We start from the raw sequence: 15,835 nt of genomic DNA, 5'->3' as shown, positions 1-15,835 counted from the left end.
GTGCTCCACCTGGGAGTATGAATATGAGCCAGCAGTGTGATGCTGTAGCCAATAGGGCAAATATTACTATGGTATGCATCAATCGATGCATCCCCAGCAAAACCAAGTAGGTGATTCTTCCTCTCTACTCAGCACTGGTGAGACTGCAGCTGGAGTACTGTATCCAGTTCTGGGCACCACATTTTAACAAGGACGTGGACAAGCTTGAGAGAGTCCAAAGAAGAGCTACCCATATGATCAGAGTTTTAAAAGGCAAGCCATCTGAAGAAAGGCTGAGGGATCTGGGACTCTTCAACCTGAAGAAAAGAAGGATGAGAGGGGACCTGGTAGCAGCTTACCGCTATACTAGGGGAATACATCAAGGGCTCAGTGAGCAACTGTTCACCAGGACACCCTAGGGGAAAACCAGAAGTAATGGCCGCAAACTCCTGGAAGATCGATTCAGGCTCAACATTAGGAAAAACTTCTTCACAGTTCAGGTGTCCAGACTGTGGAATAAGCTCCCTCCAGAGGTGGTGCAATCGCCTACCCTGGAAATCTTCAAGAAAAGACTGGACAGTCACTTTCCTGGGGTCACCTGACCCCCAGTTATATTTCCTGCTTGGTGCAGGGGGCCAGACCCAATGATCTTCTGAGGTACCTTCCGGCCTTACAATCTATGAATCTATTAATCTTTACCTTGCTGTATACTGTTTGTGTGCCCATGCCTTTAAGGACTTTAAAGTCCAAACCATCATCCCTCAGCACCATGCATGTTGTCATATTTAAATTAAATCAAAGAAATAAACAAAACAATAAATAAATGGATTTCAGAATATTTTACTGTGCATCATCACACATGCTGTCATAATTATTTCTAAATCAAAAAATAAATAGTAGAATTATAATAAGGAATATGTGGTTTTAAAACTTTTATAATCTCATTTTAGATAATGTAACAAAACTGAAGCAGAGCACTGGAAAATACATAATTATATCCCTGAATTACCAACCCCGGTTCAGGGACAAGGTTACTTGACCTTGAACAGTTTTGTATGCTTTTCCTTTTAACTGCTTATAAAATTTTGGAATTGGCCAGGACAGGGTTGTTTGACCTTGTAAGGCAGGGGGTTTTCTATCTTTCTAAATCTGGGAGAAAAAAAAGAAACACATAAACCCAGGGAGATATTTGAAGGAGGATTTCTAAAAAAAAAAATTCTGCTAAGTGAGGCTGTTGCAGGACAAATCATTTAACAAAAAGCACTCAGGTAAGGAGTTTGAATGTTAATATAGTTCTGATTTTAGAAACTTAGGCAGTGGATTGCAGGCAGCCACTTACAGACTGAAAAGAATCAACTAATCTGTTCTTACTTTACAGAACCCTTTCCCTCCCTCTTTGCATCGCCCAAAGCTAAAGCTGAGCCTCAATAACCCTCCAGAAACAGAACCCTAAATAAGAACCCAGTGGCTAAACTGTAATTTAAACCCTGTCAGTTTTGCCACAACACCCTTGGAATCTATTACTATCTGCTTACAAAGACCATCTCTATTCACACAAATCTGTCACATCCTTGGGGGTCCACAGGCTACATCTAAGGAGTCCACCAAAACATTACTATGTTCAGTATGTGAATAGCTACACTTACAATTCCAAGGGGTCCACATCTCCACTTGAAATTTTGTAAGGGTACGCAAATGAAAAAAGGTTGAAAACCACTGCTCTAGACCATTGTTTTTCAACCCAAAAGTGGGTCACAAGAATATGTGAAAGGGTCATGAACAAACTTTAAAAATTGATTCTCCTTTAAAGGAGAAAAACATGGGAGACCGTGGCTTTTTGCTTACAGGCTGACAGAGTTCTGAGGGGCTGCTTGAAGCCCCCCCCCATACCCACACACACACACCCATGCCCCACACACAATCCCTGACACTGGGGGCCTCGGGCCTGGGGGTGGGGGGCAGCAGGTCAGGAGTGAGGGGCACCAGGTCGGGACTGGTCACTGATGTTTACAAATGGATCCTGGTACAAAAAAGGTTGAGAACCGTTGCTTTAAACCAGTGATTCTCAACCAGGGTGAAACGTCACCACAAGGTGCCATGAGATCCTTTCAAGGGTGCAACAAAATATTAGTACTGTTAGGTGGGCAAACATGATTCACAAAATAAACCCAGAGATTTCAAACAGGAACCCATAATGTTAAAATCATCCTGACCTGTTGTGGTCTTGAGTTCTTTGGAACAAAAGAATTGCTCTATTTCTGGCACAAAAACATGTGAAAACTAACAGTTGGCATTTTCCAAGGAGTGCCATAAGTCTATCAAGGGGTGAAATACCAAGGGTGAAAACCACTGCCATATACAGAGAACTGACATGCAAGGCAGTTAAGAATTGGTAACTTTCGTGATTCGGTACACTGACAGAAAAAAGGACCTTGTAATGGAGGGGCCAAAGTTTTGTAGGTAATATCTTTTACTGGACCACATAAATTCTTGCCTCACATTTTCTTGGCTCATCAAAGGTACAATATCCTATCAACACTACCCTGTAATAGAGACACCTAAACATATAGACTCATAGAGAAGTAGGGTTGGAAGATCCTCCATAGGTCCTCTAGTCCAAGCCCCTGCCTGAAGCAGGACCATCCCTATCCAAACTATCCTGTACAAATCCACTGTCTAAACTATTTGCAAAACTACACAGTCAACTATGTGTAAAGCAACGTTTCTGCCACATCTCCTTGTTCTTCTGCTGTTTTAAGCTTTTTCAGATATTGTATGACAAACACATAATAAAAAGGTTTAAAAAGTAAAAAAGTAATGGAAATAGTTTTAAGTACCCTTTGAGGGACCAGGGCATGCTGCAGAAACTATGTCAGTAAATACAACAGTCAAAATGGATGCAAATATTCTTGATGAACAAAACTCTTTCAAAATAAACCCTGTATAAAGAACTGAAATAATACACAGAAGCAGGTAACAAACTTCCTGTTGTTGCCTAGATGCCACTTGTGTCCATCCGTTGCATTGAGTTCCTCTGATTACTCTTACCAGTATGTAGCAGGTCACAAGAAACACACCCAGGGGTATATAGACAGCATGCAGGAAGTTTGGCATCTCTGCACTTCCTGAAGCATTTACCTTTTCAGATCACATCTTCCTTGTGAACATCCTACCAAAAACAATATTACATTAAATTAAGAAATTACAGTTAATACAATAACTTACTTAAAAATCTTTCAAGTAGTTGCAATGCAACTACAGTATGTCTCAGTCTCTTATGCCATACCTACATAGTTAACTTATTGTGCCCTGAAACAGTGACCTTAAGCACAATACGCTGATCTACAGAAGCTGCCACTTATCCAGAAGCAGTGTAGTCACACCTGTGATCCTTGAAGGCTAGATCTTTGCAGGCTACTTGGTAAACCCAGCTAGCCTAGCCCCAAGGTAATTAGCTTGCAGGCAGTGGTGCTCCATAGCTGTAATTCCATTGCTTCTCTTTTAATAATCAGCAAGCATGGACAGCACAGAATGCTTGAGGAAAGTGCTGCTAGGCACAGTAAATTTTTCATGTTGACATGGTCTCAGTGTGTTAAAGCTATCTTCCTGTTCTACTGTATTGCAAATTTTCTTCAGGAAGGTTCCTATCAGCCACAGGTCCCTCAAGCTCTGTCAATAACAGGATCAATTTTGTGAATCATTTTGAACACGAGTTGTCTGCTTTTACTTCATCTCTACTAAGTTCTAAGGTATCTTGAGCAAATGCTTAGGATTCCTTCCTAAGACTCTGCCCTAATCTCTGATGATAGAGTAGGAGAGGGGTGAATCTTTTATTCCTGTAGCTTTGAGGGAACAGTGCCCAAGCTGTCATATTTCACCAACTCTTTTTTTTTTAACTTTGCAAATGTCCTGGTTCCTGGGCTATAGTTCTTTATCTGCTTAAATTTTCTCAGTCTTTCCTGTACTGTCATATACTCCTTAGTCATCCTTTAGCTGTGTTCATGGCTAGTAATAGAATGCTCATACATAATTTGGAGAAGAGGTCAGCTGGTAACCTTCTATTTTCCAGCAAGATAGCTCTATAGTGAAGCAGTGTTGATTATGAATTTTCTTTGTTTCCATTTGTTTTTTCTGGATAAAGTCTTTATGATACACATTCTATATTCAGATAATCCATTAGCTATAGGATAATGGGATGATATTTTCAACCATGTCCAGGAGACTGTTCCAGAACTATAGCCTATTGTTAGTTATTGCTGTTCTTGGAAGTAAGCCTAAGATGTACACACTCAGATCTACCATGCCTCAGAACTGTTGCAGCTATAGTATCATTCAGGGTGAATACTTCTGGAAAATAAGGAAAGTCTGCGACATAACTGGCCAGTAGGGGTGTGCAAAACAGGACATATTCAGATTCAGCCCGAATCTAGGACAGTGCTTTGATTTGTTGATTTGGATCACTGTCCCCGAATCAGTTCAGCCGAATCTGAATCTGAAGATTTAATGCTGACTCAGAGAATCAGCAATTCGGCCATAGCAGGGCTGGGCAAAATGTGGGCTGCGGGCCACATGTGGCCTGCCAGGCCATTCTATCTGGTCCACGGGGCCCCTAAAACATTTAGAAAATTAATATGTATCTGCCCCTGGATGCCTGTCATGCGACACTCGATGGCTTGCTAAAACTCGATAAGTGACTCTCCTCCTGAAATAATTGCCCACTTCTGGGCCATAGACACAGCTTTACATGTTTTTCGTACATACATTGAGGTACCAGATGCAGCTTGCGGATGCTGTGATGCTGGGGTGGATGGAGCGTCCCACAGGGTGCGGGGGGGTGGGGAGGGAAGATTGTGCTCAGCAGTGAACCGGTAAGTGGACTGGAAGTATTTCTGGTCCACTTCCAGAGCCACCGGGGATTGCCCCCCCCCCCACACACACCCCCCCAGCTCAGCGATTGGCCGCAGGGGGACCCTGAGTCCCCCCCCAGACCCAGAAGGCACCAGCTGCCGAGCTATGGGGTGCGGGGGGGGGGTCCCCCTGGCGCACTCCCTGGCAGACCCAGAAGTGGACCGGAAGTACTTCTGGTCCACTTCCAGCTCTGCTGCTGAGCATGACCCCCCCCCCCCCCACCGTTGTCTCTCTCTTCCTCTATAACCTTTTGATAATACCAGGCACTTCAAGCACATCTAATTCAATATTGGTTACCTCCCTGTATATTACCACAAACAATTATTTTCCCCTTTTCCCCATGCATGTGTCAATGTGATGCTCCCAACACTGAAAATGTTCCTCCATCAGATTTTTCAGATGCTTATTTCACTTTCACATACTCCTCATAGTTTCATAGTTGGTAGGGTCAGAAGGGACCTGAGCAGATCATCAAGTCCAACCCCCTGCCATGGCAGGAAAAAGTACTGGAGTCAAACAACCCCAGCAAGGTGTTCGTCTAACCTCCTCTTAAAGACTCCCAGGGTAGGAGCCAGCACCACTTCTCTTGGAGGTTGGTTCCAGATCCTAGCCCCCCTGACAGTAAAGTAGCGCCTCCTGATGTCTAGTCTGAATCTACCCTCTACCAGCTTGTGACCGTTATTTCTAGTCACTCCTGGTAGTACTCGGGGGAACAGGGACTCCCCCAATGCCTGCTGGTCCCCTCTGACTAGTTTGTAACAGGCCACTAGATCCCCCCTCAGCCTTCTCTTGTGGAGGCTGAACAGGTTCAGGTCCCTTAGCCTCTCCTCATAGGGCCTGCCCTGCTGCCCCTTGATCATGCGGGTGGCCCTCCTCTGAACCCTGTCAATGCTGTCCACATCCCTCCTGAAGTGCGGCGCCCAGAACTGGACGCAGTACTCGTATATATATCTCTCTTTAATTTCTGTTTTTAAATTTAGCAAACCCCACTATCTACCTTGTATTTCATGTATGTGGCTTTTTGCACATTTAAATAAGCTCATCTTTTGAATTTGCAGCCTCCTCTATTATGCTGAAAAACAATGCTCTCTCTTCACATGAAGAAGCCCTTTCTACATTCAATATATGCAGTTCCTTGTTTTCTCTGCATATTTTGGCATCATGGCTGGGATCATTACAGTTTCTACATATTTGCCTGTACGTGGAGCATTTCTTATATTCACAATGATTGCCATATCACTGCCATTGTTTCCTGCTTTCCATGTTTCTGTCCTTAGCCAATTTCATTTCTGTAAACTTGTATTTTATTGATTTAGTTATGGCATTCAAGAGTCATGTGCTCTGTGGCTTTCTCTGGGGCTTTTATTTGTGTTTCTGTTTGTTTTGCTGCTTGGCAGATACATATTGCCTTTTCTAGTGTCAGATCCATCTCCCTTGGTAACCACTCATGGACTTTTATTGTTAGGATCAAGAACAATCTGGTCTTTGATGAGACAGCCTTTTAATTATCCATATTTGCAGGACTGACTCTTTAGTTTTAAGTCTGTTTAAATTTTAAGATTGTTTTCTTTTCATTCTGTGTTCTCATCTCGAATATCTTTGATAAATAACCTTTTTTTCCCCAGGAACAACGACCCTCAAACATTTCACGGTTCCAACAAATCTTTCCTCATTCTTTTCATTGCCACCGTCCTGGAAAGTCTTGTGTTCATATAGATCTTGTACAGCTGCCATTGTTAAGACCAAAGAAATGTTTTGCTCTTTCTCCAGTTTACTTGTCATTGTGACTTTCACATACAATCTACATTGCTGTTTAAAGCCTTTCCAGTCATTCCCCTTTTCCCAAGTTTGATGGAGTGTTTACTTGCAGTTGCCTGAAATCTACAGTAGCCATTGTAACGCTACTTCTCTCGCTGGGTGTTCCAGCATTGCACACTTTCCCCTGCTGGTACCATGTAATGTAAGTTTGAGGAGCAAGACTTTCAGGGTAAATGTCTTACTAGAAATGGAAAGAATACACAGACATAGAAAATGGATGCCTCACAGTTTCTAAGCTTGTGTCCTTGTACTGCTCCACACTCCTATATTTTACTGTTACCAGCATGCACTGGCTCAAAAGAAACATGCCCAAAGGACATGCAGAGCATGCAGGAAGTATGCACAGCACTCCCAGAAGGCTTTACTCTAGAGCAGCGTGTCTCTACTTGTGGGTCGCAACCAAAAAGTGGGTCACAAGAATATATGAAAAGGTCACGAACAAACTTTAAAAATGAATTCTCCTTTAACGGAGAAAAATGTTGAAAACTGTGGATCTTCCCTTGCAGGTTGGTAGAGTTCCAGCCTGCAAGGGGCTGCCTAGGGGCCTCCCTGTCCTCACCCCACACACCCACCCCCTGCCTCAAACACTGAGGGGGCTGGGACCGGGGGCAGTTGGTCAAGAGTAAGGGGCACTGGGTCAGGACTGGCCATTGATGTTTACAAATGGGTCCTGATATAAAAAATTGAGAACCACTGCTCTAGAGCATGGGGATAAACAAATGTTACAATCTGAAGAACACTGTCACACACTAACATTAAATTTAATGGAGTTGTAGACACTCTGCAGGGTAAGGCCAGGATCCAGAATGACCTGGAGAAACTGTAGACGTGATTCAAAAGCAATTAGATGAAATTCAACAAGGACAAGTGTAAAGTCCTTCGTTTGGGGTGGAATAACTGAATATACTAATACAAACTAGGGAATAATTGGATGGGAAGTGATACAGCAGAGAAGGACCTGAGGGTTACAGTGAACCATAATCTGAATATGAGCCAACAGTGTGCTCTTGTTACAAAAAGAGGCAACAGCATATGGGATTGTATTAATAGGAGTGTTTTCTGCAAGTCAAGGAAAGTGATTTTTCTGCTCTATTTGGCATTGGTGAGGGCTGTGTCCAATTTTGGGCCCCACATTTCAAGGAGGATGGGAACTGATTGGAAAGTTTCTAGCAGAGAGCAACAAAAAATAATTAGAGGTCTTTGAAACATGACTTATGAGGAAAAACTGAAAGAACTACAATTATTTAGTCCAGAGAAAAGAAGATTGATGCGGATTTGATAACCGTCTTCAAATACCTAGAAGCTGATTATAAGGAGGATGGAGATAGACTTTTCTCTAGTTGTGAGGGACAGGACCAGGAGCAATGGCCTCAAACTTGTAATGAGTCTAGGGCTCTGCTGAAGCTGATCCAGATACAGGACACGGCTGGAGGTAATCAGGGCCCTGGCTCAGTCACGTCCACGAACCTCAGGAAAAGGCCTCTGCCCACACTGGCCTATATAAGCAGAGACCTGTCTGAGCAAACAGACTGTCTGGCTGCACTACCTAGCCTGCCTGGTTGCTCCTGCACAGTTCCTGTCTGCACCAACGCCTAAAGCTCTGTCTGTTCTTTCACAGTGGACCTTGGAGCTGGCTGGCACAGTTACAAAAATAAATACATCTGGGTCAGCACCCTTCTAAGGGGTTAGTACTACCCTTTATGGCTGAGTACAGACAGCAAAAAGCCTGAGGCAGAATCGATTCAATCTCCGCAGGTTAGTCTAGGCTGTGTACATTGAACCGATAAGCAAGTGAACAGATACTGACTTTTGATTCTGGAAATGCAGCTACATGCCTACAGTGGCCCAGGCCAGAAGCTGGGTGGTGTTAGAGCACAGCACCCCACTCTGCTGGAGCTGACAGCTCGGGCCAAGGCTAGCCTGCCTACCCTGCAAGGCAGAATTTATGGTCTAAGTGAAAAGCATCCTGGGATGTTGAAAGACTGTGAGTTAATTTAAATCTGGAGGGGATCTGGGACAGAAGTTCCATAAACCAATTTAACTTAAATCAGTGAAGTCTGCTACTACATCCATCCAGGTTTATCTTAAACTGGTTTCAGCCAATTTGAAAGCAGTTTACGTGCACTGAACTTCTATCATGTTACAGATTTGAACTGGTTTCTGATCACTTGTACCAGGTTTATGTGTAATTTCTGTGGGTCTGTGGGCATAAATACCCTATAGATGGAGCAGATACCCTTGCAGGATGTAGAGAAATTATCCCTTCCTCCAAAAGTAGATGTGAAGCTAAATGCCTAGGATGCCTTGTATAAAGTTTCTTTGCCCTAAAATATGTTGCAGTGTCAGTTACTTTCTGTTCTTGTCTTTCCATTAGGTTCACAGAGTGATTGGCCTTTATTTTAATTACCACTAAATTAAAAGTTGCTTCAATATCAGAAAGAGCCATCTTGAATAAAAGAAAGTCATAGGAAAGTAGGGCTGGATAGGACCTCAAGAGGTTATCTAGTCTAGAGCCCAGCTCAAGGCAGGATCATTCCTGACTATACCACCCTAGCCAAGAGTCTATCCAACCTACTTTTGAAATTTCCAGGGATCGAGATTCCACCACTTCTTCAGGTAACATGTTCCAAAGCTTGACAACCCTCATAGTTCTTCTTAATCTCCAACCTAAGTTTCCTCTGCTGCAATTTTCTTAGGGTGGACCAGGGCATGAGCAGTTGGTCCCAGAGAATGTTTTAGAACAGGAGTTTCCATAAAGAGCCCTGAGGTCAAGGTGGGTGCCATTTTGAGTCTGATCTATCAAGCCACTCACCCTCTGACTCGATGAATATTTAAATATTTCATGCACTGGAAGAGCTCTAGCTGGAGGGATTAAGGCAACCCATCTCATAACAACTCTATACCTTGGCCGCTAAGACAGAACACGAAAGGTGGAAGACCTTGGTTCAAATCCCTGCTCTCAATTGGGCAGAGGGGCAACCTGAACCCATTCTGCATTCCTTACAGTTGCCCAAAGACAAAACATGCTACCTTTGACTGAGTGCAGTATTTCACCTGATCCAAAATTAAATTTGGGATTGATTCAGCAACAACAAAAAACAGAAAAAAAATTAACTTGAAACAATCTTCCCCTTCCCCAGCCCCACCCCTCACAAGTTTGGCAATCAAACCAAAAAAAATCAAGCATGTGCCCAGCCCTAGTCAGAATCCTGCTGATGGATCATCCCATGCAAAACTCAGCAGTTTTCCCATGTCACCTTTTCTGCCCTACTGGCCTCTTTTTGATGGAGAAGCTTTGATTAATGCACTATCATTTCTTCAATTATACATCAAAAGGAAATGCAGTACAATGAACAATGTAAGCTATATCATGCTGCCACAGTTTTACAGTTGCTGAAGCTGTCTCTTATCTGCATGGAATTAGTGTACAGGTAATCAATCAAAGCAGAGATCTAATAGCAGAAACTGCTCTGAAGTTTTACCATGCAAGTCAGTCAGTGCAAATTATAGTTTAGCACAATGTGAGCCAACTTTTCTGGCAGATATGACAAGCCTCTTGCCCTCCCCAAGTGCCACTCTTGATCCTCTTTTCCCTACCCACTCTGCTGCTCCACTTCTGCTCCCTGCCCACTCCTTGATCTGCCACATGCCACACAGAGGCTGCCTATACCAAATGTGGTATACATGCCACAGGGTGGCCATCCCTGGTTTAGCACTACCTCAGGGGACTGCCACTGTCACCTTCTACAGGCTGCAAGCTTTGTAGTGGATCTGTGCGCAGTACCAAGGCAAGGAAGTTTGATGCCTGGGGCAAAGCCCGCAGCGGCAGCCTGCCCTCACCCTGCACACTGCTTTCCCAGGGGTGCACACAGTGGGCAGGAGCTCCCCCCCCCCCCCCAAAACAAGCCGTTCACAGCTCTGTCCCATGTCCCGCCCTGGCTGGGCAGCGCCTATTGGTGCCCCTTCACTTCAATACCTGGGGCGGTCGCCTCACTTGCCCCTTCCACCCCCTTGCTACAGCAGCGTCTGTGTGGTCTATGACAACATAAATATTCTGGAGCAGCCTGGATTCACCTTTTTCCTCCTTGGCTTTCTCCTCCCTCCCTCTTCTGCTGTTAGAGATTTTTGACTCTTTCTTTCTTCACAGAAATCTGAAGGCTCCTTCAGTAGGAGCCACATCAAAGGCAGCATTCTGTCACACTGCTATCTTACAGGATGTTTTGCCTCAATGTATAGGAGAGGGTGAGTACAAAGTAGAATGTGATGAGGGAACTAGGAAGAAGCTTTCTTTCAAGGGGCACAATATGCCACTTCTTTCTATAGAGTGAAATATTCAAATGAATTGGTACAAAAAATACTCAAGGACTTCAGCATCCACTCAATTTCTTAAGAATTCTTAGCGAAACAAGACCCATAATGAAAGATCTGATTGTATTCAAGTTTTGTCAGGGGGAGTTTTGAATCTAAACACCCTTTCAAAAAAATAAGAATGTACGATCCTAATCCTCCAAGCTTTTAATTCATATCAAAAGCTTGGAGGATCTTGCACTTCACTTTATCCAAAGCCTACATACTTCACAACAAACTTGACCTAAATCCCAATGCAAGCCCCCTGTATTCTACAGCAATCCAGAATCTGTAGCAGTTATAAATAAAAAGGAAAAGACCATGCTTTTAAAACCAAATCCTAGGCCCCCTGAAATGAATGGAGCATTCCAACTGATGACAGGTTGGATCCAAATGAATGTTGAATCAAGCCCCAGTTGAATCAAAAGTGAAAATAAATAAAACAATCTGTACAGTATCCCTTCCATTACTCAATGCATTATTAAATTTAATTTATTTCCTGTTGTTCCTATAGGCATAGTCTTCTGATAATAGAAAAAAGGTTTAAAAGAATTGAAGAATAAGCCAAATTATGAGCCCAGGAATCTTGATCTTATTTCTTTGATTCTGAACTCAAAAAGGGAACTTTAGGATTAAGTTTCCTCTTTTTATTCTTAGCTCATGCTATTGGGCCAGCATGTGGTTGTTCATGTGCTCTGTGGTCTGTACACTGGATACATGCATATCCCATTGAAGTTTTGTCATTGACATTAATGGGAATTTGGGGCTGTACATGTCCTTAAAGTTAAGGCTGTGTTTAAGTGCTTTGCTGGATGGGGGCCAGAGTCCTTAGTATCTTGCAGTGTATAGATTGTTTTATAACAGAATAGTTTCACAAGTATCTTGCACCTTGGGCCTGGCTGATGGAGTTAGGAGACTGCTTTCACTTATCTCTGTAAAAACCTTGTTTCTACTGTTTTTTACAGAGAAAAAGCACATAACCTTATGTCTTGCCCTGTGTGAAAATGATCCTTTCATGATAAGAGGTATCAAAAACAGGTGCAGCTGAACTGATACTGACCCCAGTTTCGGTGAAATGCAAGCATTTAAAAGAGTTTTATTTCTGTTGCTGATCTTTACTGATATTTTTCAAATGTATATTTAAAAGGCAGCATTCGTGGCATGCCTCCTTTCATATCCATTAATTGTGAGCCCCAGGACAGAGCAGGGGGGCAGTCCCTGGTGGCACTGGCCCTTTCTGCTACAAGTGCCAGTATGTCAACCACTGTTGTCCCTGGTGATGTGGATGCAGGAGAAACCCCAGAGTCACTCTTGCCCTGCACTAGCTGCAGGCAGCAGTGCACAGGGTATCAGGCTCAGCGGGGGACAACAGTGATAGCACAGAGGTTTCCTCTTTCTATGGTTGCTCCCTGCTGCCTTCCTTCCCTTCCCCCTCCACCCCCCATGTCCCCCACTGGCTGGGAGCAGGCACTGGAAGAAGGAGCCTACCTGCTACTGGCTGACACAGGCATGGAGGGGGAGTCCTCACTCCAGCTGGGGACTGTAGGTTGCTGGGGAGCTGCATGGGGAGCTGGGATTGGCAGTGGTCAGGTCCCCCACTTTGTGTACCTAGTTTATAGTGTCCCCCCTGGCCCTGGGGGCTCCAGCAGTACATTGTTTCCATATTTCATCTGTCCATGATTAAACCATAACCCATTATAATTTGAAAAAATCCTTTGAGAAACAGAATTTGCATTTGAGATGTTTGTTTGTTTTCACATCAAACAAATTCACAAACTCTTTGGACCAATGAACCACTGTTCAACCTCAAAATTTTTCACAGACTTTAGGAACACTTATCCAACTTTTAACTAAAAGAGGAGAGGATGGAGATTCTACAATCCAGGAATCAACTACAAACCATTTACCACAGCCTCATGGATTATGAGTGGGCCACAAACCACACCTCGGAAACCACAGAGTCTACATAATGTAAGAAGATGATTGAATGCTTACAAAAGGTGCACAGAAATAAGAATCTGTTTCCAGATGCTAGTGACCTTGAAACCATGCTACCAATGTAGTTTTATTTTTCACATCTGCATAAAAGATTATACTGAACATTTCACTTTTCAAAATACAGTTTTCAGAATAATTAAACCAAATATCAGTAAAGTAGTTAAGCAGAAAGATATTTTAATTATCTGTTTTGCCCTTTAGCATTTATTACAACTATTTAGTTTTTGCACTCACTTGAACTAGAACTCTACAAATATACTAGCCACTTAATATTCAAGTTTTTATATGTGGCTGCAATGGCTATACTGCAAAAATGAAGAAGGAAAAAGCAATCCAAACAAAATCTGCCTTCTCTTTCTATCTTAAAAAGCAAAGTCAAACCAAAAATATAAATTGTATTATTAGGTTGGGTAAAGTTCTTCTTCCCAAGACCCAAGTTTGGGGTCTAAATTCCTCGTTAGTATATTATTCCCTTAAATAACAAAGAATAAAAGGGGGGGGGAGGGGAGAATCTGGAAAAAGATCAACCTTTGCATATTGGGTGCTGTACTAATGGGTTACTGTTCTACTGAAGAAACCACTGTTTAAATTCATGGCTGATTTTCTACTCCTTGAAATGGAAGGATCTGGGAGCACAATGGGCACATCTACACAAGATGCTTAATGCCCACTGGACTGATTCTACTTCGCATTAGCATGGCTGGCAGGTACCATGCTAATGAGCAGTAAATTAGTCCAATGGGCATTAAGCATCACTTAAAAAGCATTCATCTGTGCTAATGCACAGTAACACTGATTACAGCATATTAAGTTAGCTATTACAGGTTCTAAACTTAATGCGCTGTAATTACGGTGCATTAATGAACATGCAGACATGCCCACTGAGAATAACCTATTTAGGACTCATCCTAAAAAGTCTCATTCATAGGAGTAAGTCTTACATCACTGAGTAATTCCATTGACTTCATAACCCTATTGAGTGACTAAAGGTTTATAGGATTAGAGATGATGATTTGTAGTCCCAGCCCTGCACTGTGCTGAACGGACCTGGATTCAGGTATGGGTGAACTGGTCAGCTGCCCAGGGCCCAGACAGAAAGGGGGCCTGAAAATGGTAATTTTTTTTTCCGTTGTCCAATTATTATTATCATTATCTCTGGAGAAGGGGGGCCTGATACTAAAAGTTTGCCCAGGGCTGCCAAGAGTCTAGGTAGAATACTGGTTCTGAGTAACTTCTGTAGGATGCTGAGCTCAGAAATTCAGTACTTTTCGAAAACACTCAGTCCTCATAATCACAGTCTCTTGAAGGGCAACTTCACCAAGTTCCCAAAAGCAATCCTTCCTGTCCTCATTGCTTGGAAATGCAAGGATTAAAACAAGGACAGCATAAGGTTATGTTAGAGAAAAAAGATACTCTCACAAAAAAGCCCTAAACTCTTAATATCCCTTTACTTTCTGAGTGGTAAAGGTAGCCAAATGGATTTTTGAAAATGCCCATTTTTTAACTAATAGAATTTTAAAAACAAATGCCAGATCATTACAAGCAGGATTTTCACTATGAAATCATGGATAGATTTTTAATTTCTGATGTCAGGGGCTATCATTATATCACAAAAACCTCTTATTATTGCACAGTTCCAATGCACCAGAAATAAACTTTATTTCCAACCAAACTATATCATCCTGCAGGGCGTCAATAGTTTTTTCAAGGAAGAAGATGTTTGGGCATCCTTATAGACAGCTTAACTTTATATTTAGTCTACAAGAGCTACTAGAAATATGAAACACAAAAACACACAAAATATCAACAGTACTAAACTTGATTTGAGTTTAAGCAATTTTTTTAGCACAAGCTCACAAGACTTATTTAATAATTTAGTATATAAATTACTCAGCTTGTCTTATTTATTACCAATTCTAGAGTGCTTTATATAACTGCATTAGAAATTTAGTTCGTGGTTTTTAAATGTACATGACACACGCAATCCTCTCCATACTCTACAGAGAAAGTGTTGAAAAGTCACCTACTATTTTGCTGGCAAGTTCCTCATTATTAAATACACCAATTAATTTCAACCCTTGTTCACCTGAATAGTCATAAATCAATGTACTAATGACTTGACATTAGAGCTGCTAAACTAGGGCAGCAATACATTGTACTGCAAGGAGATATTGTGATAGTCAGAGCTATGAAAAACCACACACACCATGATATACTAACTGCATATTTTTTTAATAGAAGAATTACTAGAAAACCTTATAAAAATGAGACCTTCTAGCAGGCTCTTTTAACATCCTATTCATATTTTAGCTCACATGACTTTGCAATGAAATATTTTTGTTCCTTTATGATTATTGTATATGGATTTTGCATCAATGATCATTTTGCTCCCTCTTACTTTTGCTCCTTATCTCTTAGTGTGAGCTGCAGCTCTACAATGGCTGATTTCATTATTCTAATTTAGGAGTTCACTCTTAAGTTTAGTTTAATTTGTAAGATCAATGGTATGAAATAATTAAATTGCTCTAAATGTTGCGATAATCTTTGCATGGCCATGTGATTTTCAGAATGCTTCCAGCACTACCCTAAGTAGCAGGTAAAATCAAATTGAATTATAGGCAGAGGTTCAGTTTTTCCTTTAGCTGTAAGAATATAGTAAATATGAAAAAATTACTAAGGAGAAAGTGCTATAGAAATTACCATTCAAAACCATGAGGATGACATTCAAACACCTCTCCGCACAAAGCCTCTGCAACTGGGACTTATGAGCCTGATTCAAAGTGCG

The sequence above is a fragment of the Alligator sinensis genome, unplaced genomic scaffold (genome assembly GCF_000455745.1).
Source record: "Alligator sinensis unplaced genomic scaffold, ASM45574v1 scaffold226_1, whole genome shotgun sequence".
In the NCBI taxonomy this organism is placed as follows: Eukaryota; Metazoa; Chordata; order Crocodylia; family Alligatoridae; genus Alligator; species Alligator sinensis.
The sequence above is the reverse complement of the archived record's forward strand: the minus strand, read 5'-3'. Positions refer to the sequence as shown.